At 40.6% G+C, this 16,684-nt stretch overlaps 1 protein-coding gene and 1 pseudogene across 3 annotated transcripts in view; both read right to left on the bottom strand.

Annotated features, from left to right (window-relative positions):
* The window catches only part of PTPN9 (protein tyrosine phosphatase non-receptor type 9), an 81,080-nt gene that overhangs the window by 59,986 nt on the left and 4,410 nt on the right, over positions 1-16,684 (bottom strand). The gene's annotated exons all lie outside the window — the stretch shown is intronic.
* Positions 1,779-2,836, bottom strand: LOC124508391 (40S ribosomal protein S15a-like; annotated as a pseudogene).

Below are 16,684 nucleotides of genomic sequence, written 5' to 3'. Positions count from 1 at the left end.
AGTTGCCAATATCTTAAGACATCTACAATAGAGATATCCAAAATAAATTAAAGTTTATGAATTTTATAAAATGAATAAGACATGGTCACTACCAGGGAAAACTGGAGTTAATGGATTTGTGAATGCAGTACGCCAATGAATGGGCAAATCTCATTCAAATCTTAAAAAGGGAAGACCGATGGCAGTATGTCTCAAAATGATAGTCTCCAGTAGAAATCCACAAACCACACTGGAGAATTTCTGAATGAGGATACAAGAGTCAGGGACATGATACAGCTGTTGGAGTACCCTTCAGTCTGCTCAATGATGGAGAATATGGATTGTTTTCTTGACTCAGATTCCAAAACCGGTGTGGTAATAAGAATGTTAGAGATAGGGAACTTTGAGCACCTTGTCATTTGCCGAATAGGTATTTATTTTAAAGGGGGAGAAGGGGTAGAAAATGCTTGCTGACAGTTTCATCCTAAAAGGATGAAGAACTACTATACTGGACTGCATCCAAACCAAGCAGACAGACTAGTTGAAAAAGAGAAAGTAACCATGTAATCTTTGAAAGTGTGACAGCCAACAACTAAAGTGCTGTCAGAAGAAGGCAGTTAAGAGAGCAAGTCCTAGATGTGGCACCAGTAATCCTGGAGTAAAGACCCAGTTCTGCCACAGTATGTGTACCTGAGCTTGGTCAACACTCTTCAGGCCATAGTTTCCTCATCCAAAAAGGGATAATACCTGTCCATCTCATATAATCAAAAAATTGGCTGTGAAGGTATTATGTAAACCTTGTCACAGTGATTTAAATAACATTAGACCTTTAATAAAATTAGCTGTTAACAATAACTAATATTTATTGATACTGAATTCTAACTACCAGATAGTTTTACAAGGACTGTCAAGTCCTCTCAATGGCCCTAAGGAGGTTGATACTCTTATCCATGTAGCAAGATTAGAAAACTCAGATTTCCAACTGTTAACTTGCCCAAGGTCCCCAAATGAGAAAAGTGGTGAAGGCTGTGTCAGAACACAGGTTTTCTGACTCTGGAGAGCCCAAATTTTTTCCCTAAAACTTTAAAGGTTTATTTTTTAGTATTTATTTCGAGAGAGAGGGAGGCAGGGAGGGGGAGAGAGAAAATCCCAAACAGGCTCCATGCTGTCAGTGCAGATGGAGAGCCCACATTTTTATCCATTTGTTATACGCCTCTAAAAATGTAGGTTTCACAAAATTAAAATCTCAAAAACCTAAAATTCTAAAGAGAATACAGATGCTAGTATTTTTTTACAGAAACCCTCAAAAGTGACATTCTGGGGGCGCCTGGGTGGCTCCATTGGTTGAGCGTCTGACTTTGGCTCAGGTCATGATCTTGTGGTCCGAGAGTTCAAGCCTCTCATCAGGCTCTGTGCTGACAGCTCAGAGCCTGGAGCTTGCTTTGGATTCGGTGTCTCCCTGTCTCTCTGCCCCTCCCTTGCTCACACTTTGTCTCTGTCTCTCTCTCTCTCTCTCTCAAAAATAAACATAAAAAAATTTTTTTAAGTATTAACTAGTATGGTTGCACAGCATTCTCCATTGAGCATAGATGTTCAAATCACATACACATGTATAAAGAAAGTGGAAGAGGACACAGTCAAAAAGATAATAGAATGGTGGTTCTGACCTAAAGGAAAAGTGCCAGGAAAGTCACTGCCCAAAAGGCCTGTTAATAAAGCTAAGGCTAACAAAAAGGGCTCTGTGAGAACCGTCTAGATCAACTCCTCTTCTTCCATTTCTCTCTTTTTTTTTTCAGTGAGGCATTTTCTTTGCACGTACGTATTACATCCCTAAAAAAAGAATCCCAGGATTTTCCCTCCTGTGTGTTTTTGTCTTGCTTCTTCATGGTCCATGATGCCAGCTGAGGCTGTCAGTACAATGAAACCAAACTGGCAAGACGGGAGCAGATTATTCTGCCATTTTTCTAGATCTTTGACTTGTACATCAAACCTGGAGCTTGTTTAACTCCACACTTGTTTAACCTGCCTGTGAGGTTCACAACAATTTTCCCAGCTCTGTGATCATCGATGATTTCAAATTCGCCAATGTAACCATGCTTCATCATCACAGTCAGAAATCGGATGATGACTTTGGAGCAGGGCCTAATAAGAACCTGGCGTTTGGTTTGCCTCTCTTTTCAGCATTGTTAATGCTCTTGAGAGCATTTGCCAGGACATTCATGCACACCATTATGGCAACACGGAAAGATGGCAGAAAGAGAGATCTTCCATTTCTCTATCAACAAATATCATCTTCAACTTGAAGAGGGGAAGAACAAGCCTTGTGGAAAGCAAGAACTGAAGCTCAGAATAGTAGAACCCCTGATTATTCCAAATCAGTTCAAGTCTCCAGACCTGCAAAACCTAACAATCCTGAGAATCCCAGGGGAGCCTGATGAACATCTGCTGCAGAACCTTAAGGATGAGCAAGGTTATCAAAACCTGAGAATGAGCAAACATGGTCCTAATTCCAAAGAGGGGATGTCTACTGAAGGTTACAAAAATTCCCAGTCTCTGACATCAATCCCCAGTAGACCGTACAATTTATCTTTCTTTTACATGCATACACACCTAGCTTAGCCAATGGGTTTTTTTGTTTGTTTTTTAAAGTGCGCTTTGACCTTTTAGAAAGGGGAGTAGTGATTATCAGAAATGATTTACTAAAAACAAGTCTTTCAAGAAAAAATACAACTAGACTGAAAAAGAAAGGAACGGAATATTACAGTGCTACTCAAAATGAAGTCCGAAGCACTGGCCTCACCTAGGAGCTTGTTCAGAAATGCACTCTCAGGCCCCACCACAAACCTGCTGAATAATCTGTTTTAACAAGATCCCCAGGTGATTCTTTTTTTTTTTTTTTTAGTGTCTATTTATTTATTTATTTATTGAGAGAGAGGGGCAGGGGGAGCCATGCGAGCAGGGTAGTGGCAGAGAGAAAGGGAGACCAAGGATCCGAAGCGGGCTCTGCGCTGACAGCGAACTCACAAACCATGACATCATGACATCATGACCTCAGCTGAAGTCAGACACTTAACTGACTGAGCCACCAGGTGCCCGCCCTCCTCCGCCAGGTGATTCTTATATATGGTAAAGTTTGAAAATCACCAATACATGGAAGAGATTTACATTTCAGCAAGGCATTTGACAAGTGTTTCATGGTATCTTTGTTCACAGTGAGATTTCCTTCTATTAATTTGTTATATTTATTTGCTTGGCAAAATATTAAGCAGTTGACACACTTATTTTTTTTAATGTTTATTTATTTTTGAGACAGGGAGAGAGAGGGTACAAGCAGGGGAGGGGAAGAGAGAGAAGGAGACAGAAGACCCGAAGCAGGCTCTGTGCTGACAGCAGAGAGCCCAACACGGGGCCCGAACCCATGAACCATGAGATCATGACTGAGCCAAAGTTGGACGCTCAACTGACTGAGCCACCCAGGCGCCTGACATACTTACTTCTCATAATAACCATACAAGGTAGGTATTATTATCTGTAACTTACAGATATTAATACTAGCAAAGATTAAACAGCACTATCTGCCAAGCACTGTTCCAAGGACTTCAGATATATTAACTTATTTAATCCTTATAACAACTCTTCATGGTAGGTACTATTTTTACCCACGTTTTACACGTGATGAAACTGAGGCAGAGTGAGTTTTAAGCACCTTGCTCACACTCCAGCAGAAATTTGTGGTATAGCTCTTAACCACTACTTTCTATAGCAAAGTATGCTGCCACAGTGGGGCATATGATAGCCCTGTGGGAAACTAAACAACTATACCCAAAGACAGTCCATTAAATTAAAAAAAAAAAAAATCAATAGGACTGGGGGGATGAATTTTAAAGGACACAAAAAAATAAAAAGACATTAAAGAATTCCCTGAAATGAGAGAGACAAGTAGACTAATGTTTATTGAGAGCATACAGTATGCTGGGATGGGCGATAATCTAAAGCACTTTGCATTCATTTTTTTTTTTTTAATTTTTTTTTCAACGTTTATTTATTTTTGGGACAGAGAGAGACAGAGCATGAACGGGGGAGGGGCAGAGAGAGAGGGAGACACAGAATCGGAAACAGGCTCCAGGCTCTGAGCCATCAGCCCAGAGCCCGACGCGGGGCTCGAACTCGCGGACCGCGAGATCGTGACCTGGCTGAAGTCGGACGCTTAACCGACTGCGCCACCCAGGCGCCCCTGCATTCATTTTTTATTCAACCATTCCAACAGGCCCATTTGTAGGTATTAAGGCATTTTATATATAAGGAAATAGAGGCCCAGACAAGTTAAGGACCTTGCCATGTCACACCACTTGTGATGATACGACCAAGATTCCAAAACCAAATCTGACTCTAAAGGCCATGCTCTTTCCCTTGATTTGCTCTGCATCCATACCTGGCCCGGTCCCACTGTTATAAATGACTTAGATAAGATCACTGGGTCATGCTGACAATGTAAGAGGGCCTTTAGCTAAGAGAATAAATATATTTAAAAAAATTTTTTTAACGTTTATTCATTTTTGAGAGACAGAGACAGAGCGAGAGGGGGGCGGGGCAGAGAGAGAGGGAGATACAGAACCCGAAGCAGGCTCCAGGCTCCGCAGGCTATAGGCACAAACCCGATGCGGGGCTCAAACTCACGAACCGTGAGATCATGACCTGAGCTGAAGTCGGACACTCAACAGACTGAGCCACCCAGGTGCCCCAGAGAACAAATATATTTAAAACAGAACACAGATCTAAAAGATCAAAACGGGATGGAACAATGGGCAAGAATGGTATTCAAAAGCAAGAGACTTTGGAGTCAGACCGGTTTGAATGCCTGATTCTACTTCACTGTTTAGAATGCAAGCAAATTACTTAATCTGTTTGAGCCTTAATTTCTATTCTATAAAAGAGAAATTACACTTCACAGAATTGTTACAAGAGGAGAGAAAAGGTAATATTGTAAAGTTCTTGGCACATAAGGCTTAACAAAAATGTTCACAAAATGCTCAGTGAACATTAAATCTAACAGAATAAAATTTATACAGGAAAAGTGCAAGAAAATCAATTTTAGAAACACCAGAAGAAATTTAACAGGAACACATAAGAAAAGACTTAGGGATCTTAGTTAACTTGAACCTATGAGTCAATAGTTTGCCAACACTGCCAAAAATTATTGTGATTTTGGAACACATTACAGAAGCACAGTGTCCAAAACAAGTAAGCCCCAAACAAGGAGGCCATCAGACTTTATTTGTAAGACTGTCTTCAGTCCTGAGTGCTTAATTTTAAGGTTACCGGCAAATGAGAATCAATTCAGGAAAAGATCAGAAGAGTGAGAAGCTTTGAAACCACAGTAACTAGTCCCTTCCTGGTTCTATATTTCTTCCTCTTCACACAATAGCAGTTACCTGTCAACTACTTCTGTTCCTCAATAACTAACACATTCCTCCCTTCATCTTTATCTCCCTCTCCCCCTCTCCCTCTCCACACACACACCTCAAATTCAATTTTGCCCATGTCACATGGATCTGAGAGGAGTGACTTGATGACTGCTAACTCACAACTCTAGGACCTGGCATGTCAGACCTGTTGTTAACCTGGCCTTTGCCTGTAGATTAGACCTGCTGCTGCTAGTCTACACCAAATGTAACTAGCCTCTTGCTTTTTTCCTAAGATAAGCCCCACAACTTGTACTCTAGGTAACAGAGTCCTGTGTCTTTATCACATACTCAAGACACTGGAACTCTTCCTAAATGTCCATTACTCCCTGAAAGGGATACAGGTGGCCAGAGCACTTCATTAGGCAATGTCACACCTCACACCTCAGCCATTTCAAACTCATTGAATCAATACTTCCCAGCCTAAGGAGGCTCTCAGATAAACAAACTCAAGGGCAAACCTATTCATGCTCCTAAAATAGTACAAGTAGTACAGTTTACTGTACCTAAGAGGCCATTTGCAAACCTACAAAGAATGAAGCCTGCAAAAGCTGCCTGTAATCTGGCTGTCCTCACTGCAGCGCCCCATTTTCAGTTCCAATTAGAACTGGGCTCAGCTCCCTGGCAGGATTCAGACAGTAAAATCTGGTAACTCCTAGGTCCAGATTATCAGGGCAACTGACATTGCAGTAACACGAGCTTCCCTATGGAATAGCCCTGTCAAAGTTGGCAGGTTTTCCTGGCCGAATCAGAACAGTCTGTGTCTCCTTTCATTCAGTACTCCCTTGGAAGCCAAGCATGTCTCTAGGGAATGCCATCTGCAGGGGACATCAGGTGTCTCAATGCCCTGTTGTTTTCAACCATGTAGACATTGTGGTTCAATTTCTATTTCTAAAGTAGGTACAGGCTCTGCTCTTTCTTTGGATGAGAGAAACCATGGTAAATGCTAGCGTTTTGAGAACTTTGCCTTACTGTTCCTTTACCAGGGAACAGTAGAGTTCTAGTCTAGAATCAGACAATACCTGGAGCTTTCATCCAGTTCAAACTAGTTCTATACTTACAGTTCTAGAGTCAATTTGTAAATCTAGGCCTTCTCTTCCTGAAGTGAGCCTGAGTATTTAAACCCACTTTTAGATGGTTCCCCTACCAACGCAACACCCTATTCTCTAGATCACCAGTTCTCAAATTTGAGTGTGCGTTTGGAGGCTTGTTAAATATAGATTGTTGAACCTTAAGCCTAGAGTTTCTGATGCAGTAGGTCTGGGGTGGGAGTTGAATATGTGCATTTTTAAAAAGCTCTGAGGGCATGCTCACACAGCTGGTCTGGAGACAACTCTCTGAGAACCACTGCTCCGGATCAATATTTCAAGTCACTCCCAGAACTATATTGGGAGTGGGGGTGGGGGAAGAGGAAGATGCTGTACAAATTGGGTCCATTTGCATCATAACATTCAGTGCTTTGTCCCACACAGAAAATTCCTTATTCTCCTACAGAGTAGAGTAGACCTTAACTGGATCTCACATGTGAAACATTCAAGAGCTTAAAAACAAACGACAATTTACATCCTAACAAATTATTAACATAGCTACATTCTGTAACTGAGAAATAGCACTTACATAAGTGATTCTAGGCTCAAGATCAGCAGCCAAACCAGAAGTGGAATTAACACCTATTCTCTTTCCTATGCCTCACCAGCTACATTATTCACTAACCAAAACATTAAAACCTGTAAAGCAATTAGAATAGTGCTTAACCATTATTTTATGGTGGTAAAATATACACATAATATTTATCGTTTTTCCTTTTTTTAATGTGTTTTATTTTTAAGAGAGAGAGAGAAAGAGGGAGAGAGAGGGTGCACACACCAGCGGGGGAGGGCAGAGAGACAGACAGAGAGAGACCAAGAATCCTTGACTCAGGCAGGGCTCCATCCTGAAAGCACAAGTTGGGACACTTAGCCAACTGAGCCACCCAGATGCCCCTACATATAATATTCATTATTTTCACCATTCATAAGTATACAAATCAGTGGCATTAAATACATTCACAATGGTGGGTAACCATCACCACTATCTATACCCAAACTTTTTCATCACCCCCAACAAAACTCAGTACCCATTAAACAATAATCCTCTTTCCCATCTTCCCCCAACCCTACTGCTCTACTTTCTCTCTATAAATTTGCCTATTCTAGTTACTCATGTAAATGGAATCATATATTTGTCTTTCTGTGTCTGACCTATTTCAATAAATATAGTGGGTTGTTGGTTTTTTTTTTTTTTTTTTAAGATTTCATTCTTAAGTAATTTCTACACCCAACATGGGGCTTGAACTCACAACCCTGAGATCAAGAGTCACCCGCTCCACTGACTAAGCCAGCCAGGTGCCCCAATAAGCAGTGTTTTTGAGGTTCATCCACATGGCAACATATATCAAAATTTCATGTCTTTTTAAGGCTGAGTAATATTCCATTGTATGTATATAACACATTTTGTTTAACTATCCATCTGTCGACGGACACTCAAGTTGCTTCTACCTTTGGGTTACTGTGACTGATGCTATGACACGGACATACACCTACAAGTAAAATTGCAGGGTTACATGGTAGTTCTACCTTTAATCTTTTAAGAAACTGTCAAACTGTTTTCCACAGTGGCTTCACCATTTTACACTCCCACCAACAATACCAATACTTGGTATTTTTTCTGTCTTATTTATTTATTTACTTACTTATTTGATGTTTATTCATTTTTTGAAAGAGAGAGAGAGACAGATAAGTCAGGGGAGGGGCAGAGAGAGAGGGAGACACAGAATCCGAAGCGGGCTCTGTGCTGACAATAGCGAACTCAGGAACTCAGGAACTGCTGGGCTGTCAGCACAGAGCCCGATGCGGGGCTCCAACTCAAGAACCTCAAGACCATGACCTGACCCGAAGTTGGACACCTAACTGACTGAGCCACCCAGGCGCCCCTATTTTCTTTCTTTTTTAAAAAAAATTATAGCTAGAGGCAATGGATGGCTCAGCTGAGTAAGCGTCCGACTTGGGCTCAGGTCATGATCTCACAGTTCCTGAGTTCGCTGCTGTCAGCCAGTCAGCACAGAGCCCGCTTAGGATTCTCTGTCCCCCTCTCTCTGCCCCTCCCCCATTTGCACTCTCCCCCAAATAAATAAATAAATATTTTTAAAAATTACAGTCATCCTGGGGTGCCTGGGTGGCTCAGTCAGTTAAGTAACTGACCAGCTCAGGTCATGATCTCACAGTTTGTGAGTTCGAGCCCCACGTCAGGCTCTGTGCTGACAGCTCAGAGCCTAGAGCCTGCTTCTGATTCTGTGTCTCCCTCTCTCTCTGCCCCTCCTCTGCTCATGCTCTGTCTCTGTCTCTCAAAAATAAATAAATGTCAAAAAAAAAATTAAAAAAAATTACAGTCATCCTAATAGGTAATGCTTAGTCACTATTGTTATCACAAGTTTTGACATGGGCTTTTACCAATATTTGTAGCACTATAAGGGCAGCACGACAACAATTAGAGGTCCTGACTAGAGTTTCCAAGCATTATCATTCAAAACACAAATTTCCAGTTGCTTCTAATTTTCTCACAAAATCACCTCCAAAGCTAGCATTTGCTTAGTTTGATATCAGCTATGAAAGAAAATGATGTTTTGGATGGCTAAAGAAAAAAAAAAAGATGTACAGTTATGTTTTTGAAAACAAAAGTATACTGGAAATCCTGTATATTTTAATCTTGCTAGCTGTATCACTGTTAAGTCCCTAACCTCACTAGAAATATTTTCTCATCACTTCGGGGGTTTTCCTAGCATGGAAGAGCTACACTGAGTGAAACAAACGGCTTTTCCCAAGTAAAGCTTTTCTGATGCTTGTGTATTATGTTTGAGGCTCCAGGTCTTCCTCTCGGTAACTCTTTTTCTTCCTTTATGAATCTAAGAGAGAAACCTGTGAGTATAGAAAGTGAAAGAAGGAGAAAAAAAATTTTTTTTTGTTTTTAGGAAAAATTTTTCTCAACTTTTACACTTGGCAAGAATTGAGAAATAAACTCTAGTAGTAGCTTAAGTGCAGCCAAAACAAGAGCAAAGCGAAGGTATCATGGAAAAAAACTATTTATTTATTTATTTTTTAGGTTTATTTATTTTGGGAGAGAAGAGCATGAGAGGGGCGGGGGGCGGGGAGAGGGAGAGAATCCTAAATAGGCTCCACGCTCAGCACAGAACCCAACGCGGGGCCCAATATCCCACGACCTTGAGATCATGACCTGAGCCAAAATCAAGAGTCAGCTGCTTAACTGAACGAGCCACCCAGGCGCCAGGGAAAAACAATTTAAAAAGCTACAGTTTCAGGGGCTCCTGGGTGGCTCTGTTGGTTGAGTGTCCGACTTCAGCTCAGGTCATGATCTCATAGTTCCTGAGTTCGAGCCCCGCGTCGGGCTCTGTGCTCACAGCTTGGAGCCTGGAGCCTGCTTCGGGTTCTGTGTCTCCCTCTCTCTCTGACCCATCTGCACTCTCTCTGTCTTAAAAATAAATAAAACATTTAAAAAATTAAAGAAAAAAAAGCTACAGTTTCATCCTAGGCATGTATATTACATATGCTTCCCCATTATGCTGATTATAATACATGAAAGATTAATCTTTATATATAAAAGACTAAAGACTGGCTTCATAAAGGCAAAGGGGAGACCTATTAACATTCTGAGAGGTACAGCCAGAGACCTATATGAACCCCCAAGTTCATTAACCCCATTAAAGCATATAATTTCTTTCATAAATAAATGTACAATAACCAGCTGGTAACAATGTAGCCACTTCTCTGTAGGAAAACTTGGGAATAGCAGAAACCAGGAATCTTCAACCCCCAAGTGCCGAGAGAGCTATTTCTGGTATACATGTATATAGGTGTGTCATACATAGAAATATGTCGGTAAAACAGACGAAGTTTACTAGAACGAGCACCGCATTTAATCAGTTTGTGTCCCAGTGCTGCCTCCTCGGTAAATTACTGAAAGCCTCAGAGCATCATCCCAATTATCACATAGACAATCATCCTGAGCAAAAGAATACCAGTTTCCTGGGTTGTGTGAGGAATAAATAATTCCAACATGCTTTCACTCATTCCTCAGCAAATGTATTTTGAGCTCTCACAATGTGCACTAAGGATACAGAGATGGAGATCCTGCCCTCACTGGGTATAAGAGGGCCTCTTCCTTGGTGGGTACCCCACAATTCTAGAACTGCTTAGAACTAGAGGGCAACTCCTCAAAGACAGAGAGCCCCTCATCCATGCTGATCAAGAACTTGGTACACAGTAGACAATAATGATTGCTGAATGAACAGATTTTCTGTTTATAATCTGTAAAACCTTCCTCTTGGCAGACATTAACATGAAAAGGAAGATACATAATAATCACCTCACTCACTGGAGGAACAGAAGCTCAGAAACACTTAGAGGGGAAAGCAAAACTGACACCTCCCATTATCATTACATGGCAGAGCTCAGTAATGTTCTCCTTGTCACATAAAATCCCTCCCATCCCTGAAAACCCCTGCAAATGGCTCATTTTATCGATACTCTGTGATGGTTATGCTATAAAATAAAACACAAGAGTTTTTCACTTTTCAGTACGTAAAGTTAATCCCAGAAATCAGTATCTGGGGACACATATTTGAATAAATACTAAATGTGTTAACCAAAGACCTATCTTCAACTAAAGAGCAGGAATTTGTATCTCTGTTCCTAAGAACCACAAAATTCCTTCAGATATAAACTAGGGTTCCTCGGGGAGCCTGGGTGGCTCAGTCAGTTGAGCGGATGACTGTTGATTTTGGCTAAGGTCATGACCCCAGGGTCGTGGGATGGAGCCCTGCATCAAGCTAGGTGCTGAGCATGGAGCCTGCTTAAGACTCTCTCTTCTCCCTCCCTCCCTCTCTCTCCCTCCCCCCTCCACCCCTCTCCTCTGCTTGCTTTCTCTAAAAAAAAAAAAACAAAACTAAATTACAGAGTTTCTCAACCTTGGGACTATTGCCAGTCTGGGTCTGATAATTCTTGGTTGTGGTGGGCTGTCCTATACATTTATGGATGTTTCACAGCATTCCTAGCCTCTACCCACCAAATGCCAGTAGCACCCTCTAATTGTGACAATCAAATGTATCTCTAGACATAGACATTTATTTGGGGCCGAGAGGGCTGTTTTGAAATCATCCTGGTTGAGAACCACTGAGATAAACCATGGAATGAGAATGTTTTCACAAATGCTGTTTAAGAAAGATAAGGAAGATGGAGCACCTGGGTGGCTCCGTCAGTTGAGCATCCAACTTTGGCTCTGGTCATGATCTCATGGATTGTGAATTCGTTCAAGCCCCACGTTAGGCTCGCTGCTGTCAGCTTGTCAGCAGAGCCCACGTCAGATCCTCTGTTCCCTTCTTCCTTTGCCCCTCCCTCGCTTACAGTCTCTCTCAAAAAATAAATAAAATATTTTTTTTAAAAAAGAAAGATATAGAAGATAATATAAACTGTTACTCTTCGCACTCCACAAATGAGTCATTTTTAGATCAGATGACCTTTAAAGTTTTATCTGGGAAAAAAAAATAAAAAAGACAATGCTGACCAATGCACCTAAAGGTAATCTATAACCAAGAAAGATGAAATAAATCAGTGAACTAATGAATGGTGCAGAAAGTGATAACAGCATAAAATCAGCTGCAGGTATCCCCACTACCATCTTCTAGATACATTACTCATGCATGGTAACTGTCAGAAGTCAGGCAATCTTGAAATCCTCTATCTCATTGCTACAAAGTTAAATTCTTAATTATTCTTCCTTTACTTACCTGAAAAAAAATTGTTGGTGTTGCAGAAAGAATAAGAATACTATTAGCACAACTATTTACTGAGCATTTTGTAACTGTAAGGGATGTTACTTATTTAAATTAATTAATGTTTCCTAAAAGTTCCTTAAAAAAAGAAAACAAAACAAACTCAAAAATATAAAATAAAACTGGAGCCACAAAGGAAGCTGGGGATTCCTGAAGTTTACCTAAGACTTATTGCCATCATCTCCCAAAAGGCCCAGGTTTCACTTGCAAATAGTTCTGTTTAGAAAAAGGCTAGATTTGCATTAATTTTAAATACTGGGATCTCAGCATTTTTTAAAAAAAAATTTTTAACGTTTATTTATTTTTGAGACAGAGAGAGACAGAGCATGAACGGGGAAGGGGCAGAGAGAGGGAGACACAGAATCGGAAACAGGCTCCAGGCTCTGAGCTGTCAGCACAGAGCCCGACGCGGGGCTCAAACTCACGGACCGCGAGATCATGACCTGAGCTGAAGTTGGCCGCTTAACCGACTGAGCCACCCAGGCACCCCGGGATCTCAGCATTAAAAAAAAAAATTTTTAACGTTTATTATTAGAGAGAGAGAGAGAGAGAGAGAGAGCGCATGCGCAAGCAGGGGAGGGGCAGAGAGGGGGAGACACAGAATCCTGTGTCTCGGCCCTGAACCGCCAGCAGAGCCGGATGCTGGGCTAGAACCCATGAGATCATGACCTGAGCTGAAGTCAGTTACTTAACCGACTGAGCCACTCAGGCGCCCTCAGCATTTAATAACATAATCCCACACTTATATAGTGCATGCAGCACTTTTTACAAGATGTTATTGACTTTAATGATAAAAGAAATATATGATCATTGTAGAGAACCTAAGACTATTTTTAAAAATATTATTTTAATAATGATGTATATCATTTAATTAGTGATATATATAAAAGCAAATACAAACGTAAAACTTAGCCAATTCAAGGAATGAACAAGTAATTTACGGATTAATGTCCCTAGACACTTCAGTACTAAAGTCATAGACAGCTCTCTTTAGAATCCGCCCATCAATTCTGAGAATTCTGGTTTCATAAGAATTCCATAAAGCTAGTCATTTCTGTGCCACCTGTGCTGAATAAAAGACAAGAACTATGCATGTGTGTTTTGGGTAGGTTTGGTATTTCAGAGGAAACCAATACATAAAACAGAAATGGTCTTTCCTAGAGAAAAATGGAATGTTTTTCTTAGAATCAGAAACTAAAGAAAAAGTCACCTCTAACCTGTCTTGTTCTCATCATTTTATAATCTAGATCTAAGAGATAACCAATCCTTAATAAACAAACCACTCTTCCCATGGGCTCTACGGCATCTCAGTCTCCCACCCCTGCTGCCTATCTCATGCCATTTCAGTTAGTTACTCAAGAGGTCTTTTCAAAGTCAGACATGAAAGTGCTCCTTCCAGCAGGTATACGCCCTCCAGCACTGAAGAATACAGGCTAAAATACCTGTTCCAGGTACATCTGCTCCTACTCCGGAGGAAGAGGAATAAAAAACAGGGACTATTCCAGTGGCCAGAAAGAGCAACCAAGGAGCTCTTGTACAGAGGCATGCACAGGTGGCAAATATGATAATGACTGATTTGGAAAAAGAAAATATCCCCAGTTGTGTGAGACATCGAGACGGGTGGTAGAACAAGCATGAAATGGCTGTAACTGGCACTGTAGGTTTTAGCATATGAACAGAGTTAGGACGATGGCATCTAATTTTTTTTTTAATGTGAATTTTTGAGAGAAAGAGAGAGAACATTTAACTTTTACCTCTGTGAAACAGTTTAGCTCCTTTCCAAAGGAAGTGTCTTACTTTTCAATTCATTAATTGAATTGAACCTGACTAAAAGTCAGGTTCCTAGAGAAAACCTCCAGGTTCCTTAACATCCACAAAAGTGAAGTCCAAGGCCATTGATATGCTCAGAAATTTTAACAGAGTAAAATTCTCACATCCAGATGAGATTTCACCTGATTGTTAATTACAACATCATTAGTTACTGGCAATAATGAAAATAATGAGAATTCTTCATCTTTCCGCTCTCTGGAAGGCCTCTACTTAATGTTATGAATCATCTGGTCCTTGACGTATGGATACTTCTGGGGGGACAGATGACATTTAGCACAGGACATGTGAGGCTGTGGGAAAAGGGAAGTTCTTGGCCACAAGAACCAGGACAAAAACCCTTGCCCTTGGGAAAAATGCCAAAAATCTCTGAAGTCCACTGCAAGGCAGTTAAATTTTTAGCTTCAGATGATCCCTGTTGTAAGAACACAAACCACAGCATAGAATTAGAATAGGTTTTTGAAAACTATGTGATAGAGTTACAAGATAACTATTTTCTGGCATTCATATGAATCCATGCTAAGTGATAATCCCCAGGGTAAATATAAATATTTTTCTCCCTTGGGATTAGTTTAAGCTAACTTGGCTCTAAAATCTTTCACTATTCAAAAACAGAGAATATTATGATAAAGGCTAACTTTACTGAGTGCTTACAATGTAAGCACTAACTTACTAACTTCACAATAATGCTCTGAACAACATTAACTCTAAAATAGAAATTTTCTTTAGAGGCTTTGAAAATAAATATTAGATTTGTTACAGCAACTTTAAAGAAATTCATGAATTATTTTTAATGTGCAAGAAGCACTATACAAGTTATTAAAACCAACTTTGGTCTAAGATGAAAATATGCATGGTGCCTGGCTGGCTCAGTCAGTGGCACACATGACTCCTGATCTTGGGGTTGTGAGTTTGAGCCCTATGTTGGGGGTAGAGATTATTTAAAAATCAAATCTTTTTTTTTTTTTAAGTTTATTTATTTTTGACAGAGAGAGAGCACGCGCGCGCGCGAACGTGAGCTAGGGAGGGGCAGAGAGAGAGGCAGACACAGAATCCAAAGCAGACTCCAGGCTCCAAGCTGTCAACACAGAGCCTGATGTGGGGCTCGAACTCACGAACTGTGAGATCTTGACCTGGGCCAAATTCAGACGTTTAACCGGCTGAGCCACCCAGCGCCCCACTTAAAAATCAAATCTTAAAAAAAGTAAAACAAGAATTTAAGATACAAAACAGATGAACATAAGGGAAGGGAAGCAAAAATAATATAAAAACAGAGAGAAAGGGGAGCCTGGGTGACTCAGTCAGATAAGTATCTGACTTTGGCTCAGGTCATCGTCTAACGGTTCATGGGTTCAAGCCCTGCGTCGGGCTCTGTGCTGACAGCTCAGAGTCTGGAGCCTGCTTCAGATTCTGTGTCTCCCTCTCTCTCTCTGCCCCTCCCTGACTCACACTCTGCCTCTCTCTGTCTCTCAATAAATAAACATTAAAAAAAATTAAAACAAAACAAAGGGAGGCATACCTTAAGAGACTCTTAAATACAGAGAACAAACTAAGGGTTGCTGGAGGGGTGTTGAGTGGGGGATGGGCTAAATGGGCAAGGGATGTTAAGGAGGACACCTGTTGGGATGAGCACTGGGTGTTCTATATAAGTGATGGATCACTAAATTCAATTCCTGAAATCATTATCACAAAAATAAATTAATTAAATAACATAAAATAAAAATATGCATAAATGCATAAGTACTTTAGAAAACTACTCTGTTCTTTTCAAAGTTTATTTATTTTTGAGAGAGAGAGAAAGCGCACATGGGAGGGGGGCAGAGAGAGAGAGAGAGAGACAGAGACAGAGACAGAGGATCCAAAGCAGACTGCAAGCTGACAGCCCACAGCCCGATGTGAGGCTCGATGCAAGGCTTGATTCAAGGCTCAAGAACTGTGAGATCATGACCTTAGTAGAAGTCCAACGCTTAACCAACTGAGCCACCCAGGCGCCTTGAAAACTACTCTATTCTTCTATCCTATTAATCACTACTGGGAAATCCATGTAAAATCAAGACCCTTAAAAGCTGTAATTTCTGAATTTGAGTATCCTTAGAATCCTAGGTGAGTATTTTATGGTTTGATTACAAAGAGAGATTTCTCACAACTTATGCGCAAACAGATGTAACTCAGGGAGTCTCACTTAAACTTTGTAGGTTTTAGACATAGAACAGATGAGTAAGAGACCCCCTTTTTTAACCCCCCCCCCTTCAAGAAACCCTTAATTATCTTTCAAGTTAACTATAATTCAAAAATTATCAACTTCAGGTCAAGGTACAAATGTTAGTATATGCTCTGGCAAAGTGAAATTAAGACAATCAGTAACATAATAAAAATGAAGACTAATGCTGATATGTAGAAATTACCCTTCACACTGCCAAACTTATAATTTTGCCAGCCCATGAAGAAAGGCTTTTATATGTACACATTAACATACAAAACACCTAGCTTTTTAAAGTTTGGAGAGATAATATTCTTCATATTTGGTTCCATG

The sequence above is a fragment of the Lynx rufus genome, unplaced genomic scaffold, assembly GCF_022079265.1.
Source record: "Lynx rufus isolate CCGP_SWC_20201006 ecotype Redwood Valley unplaced genomic scaffold, mLynRuf1.p SCAF_13, whole genome shotgun sequence".
In the NCBI taxonomy this organism is placed as follows: Eukaryota; Metazoa; Chordata; class Mammalia; order Carnivora; family Felidae; genus Lynx; species Lynx rufus.
This window is presented reverse-complemented; position numbering and strand designations above follow the sequence as displayed.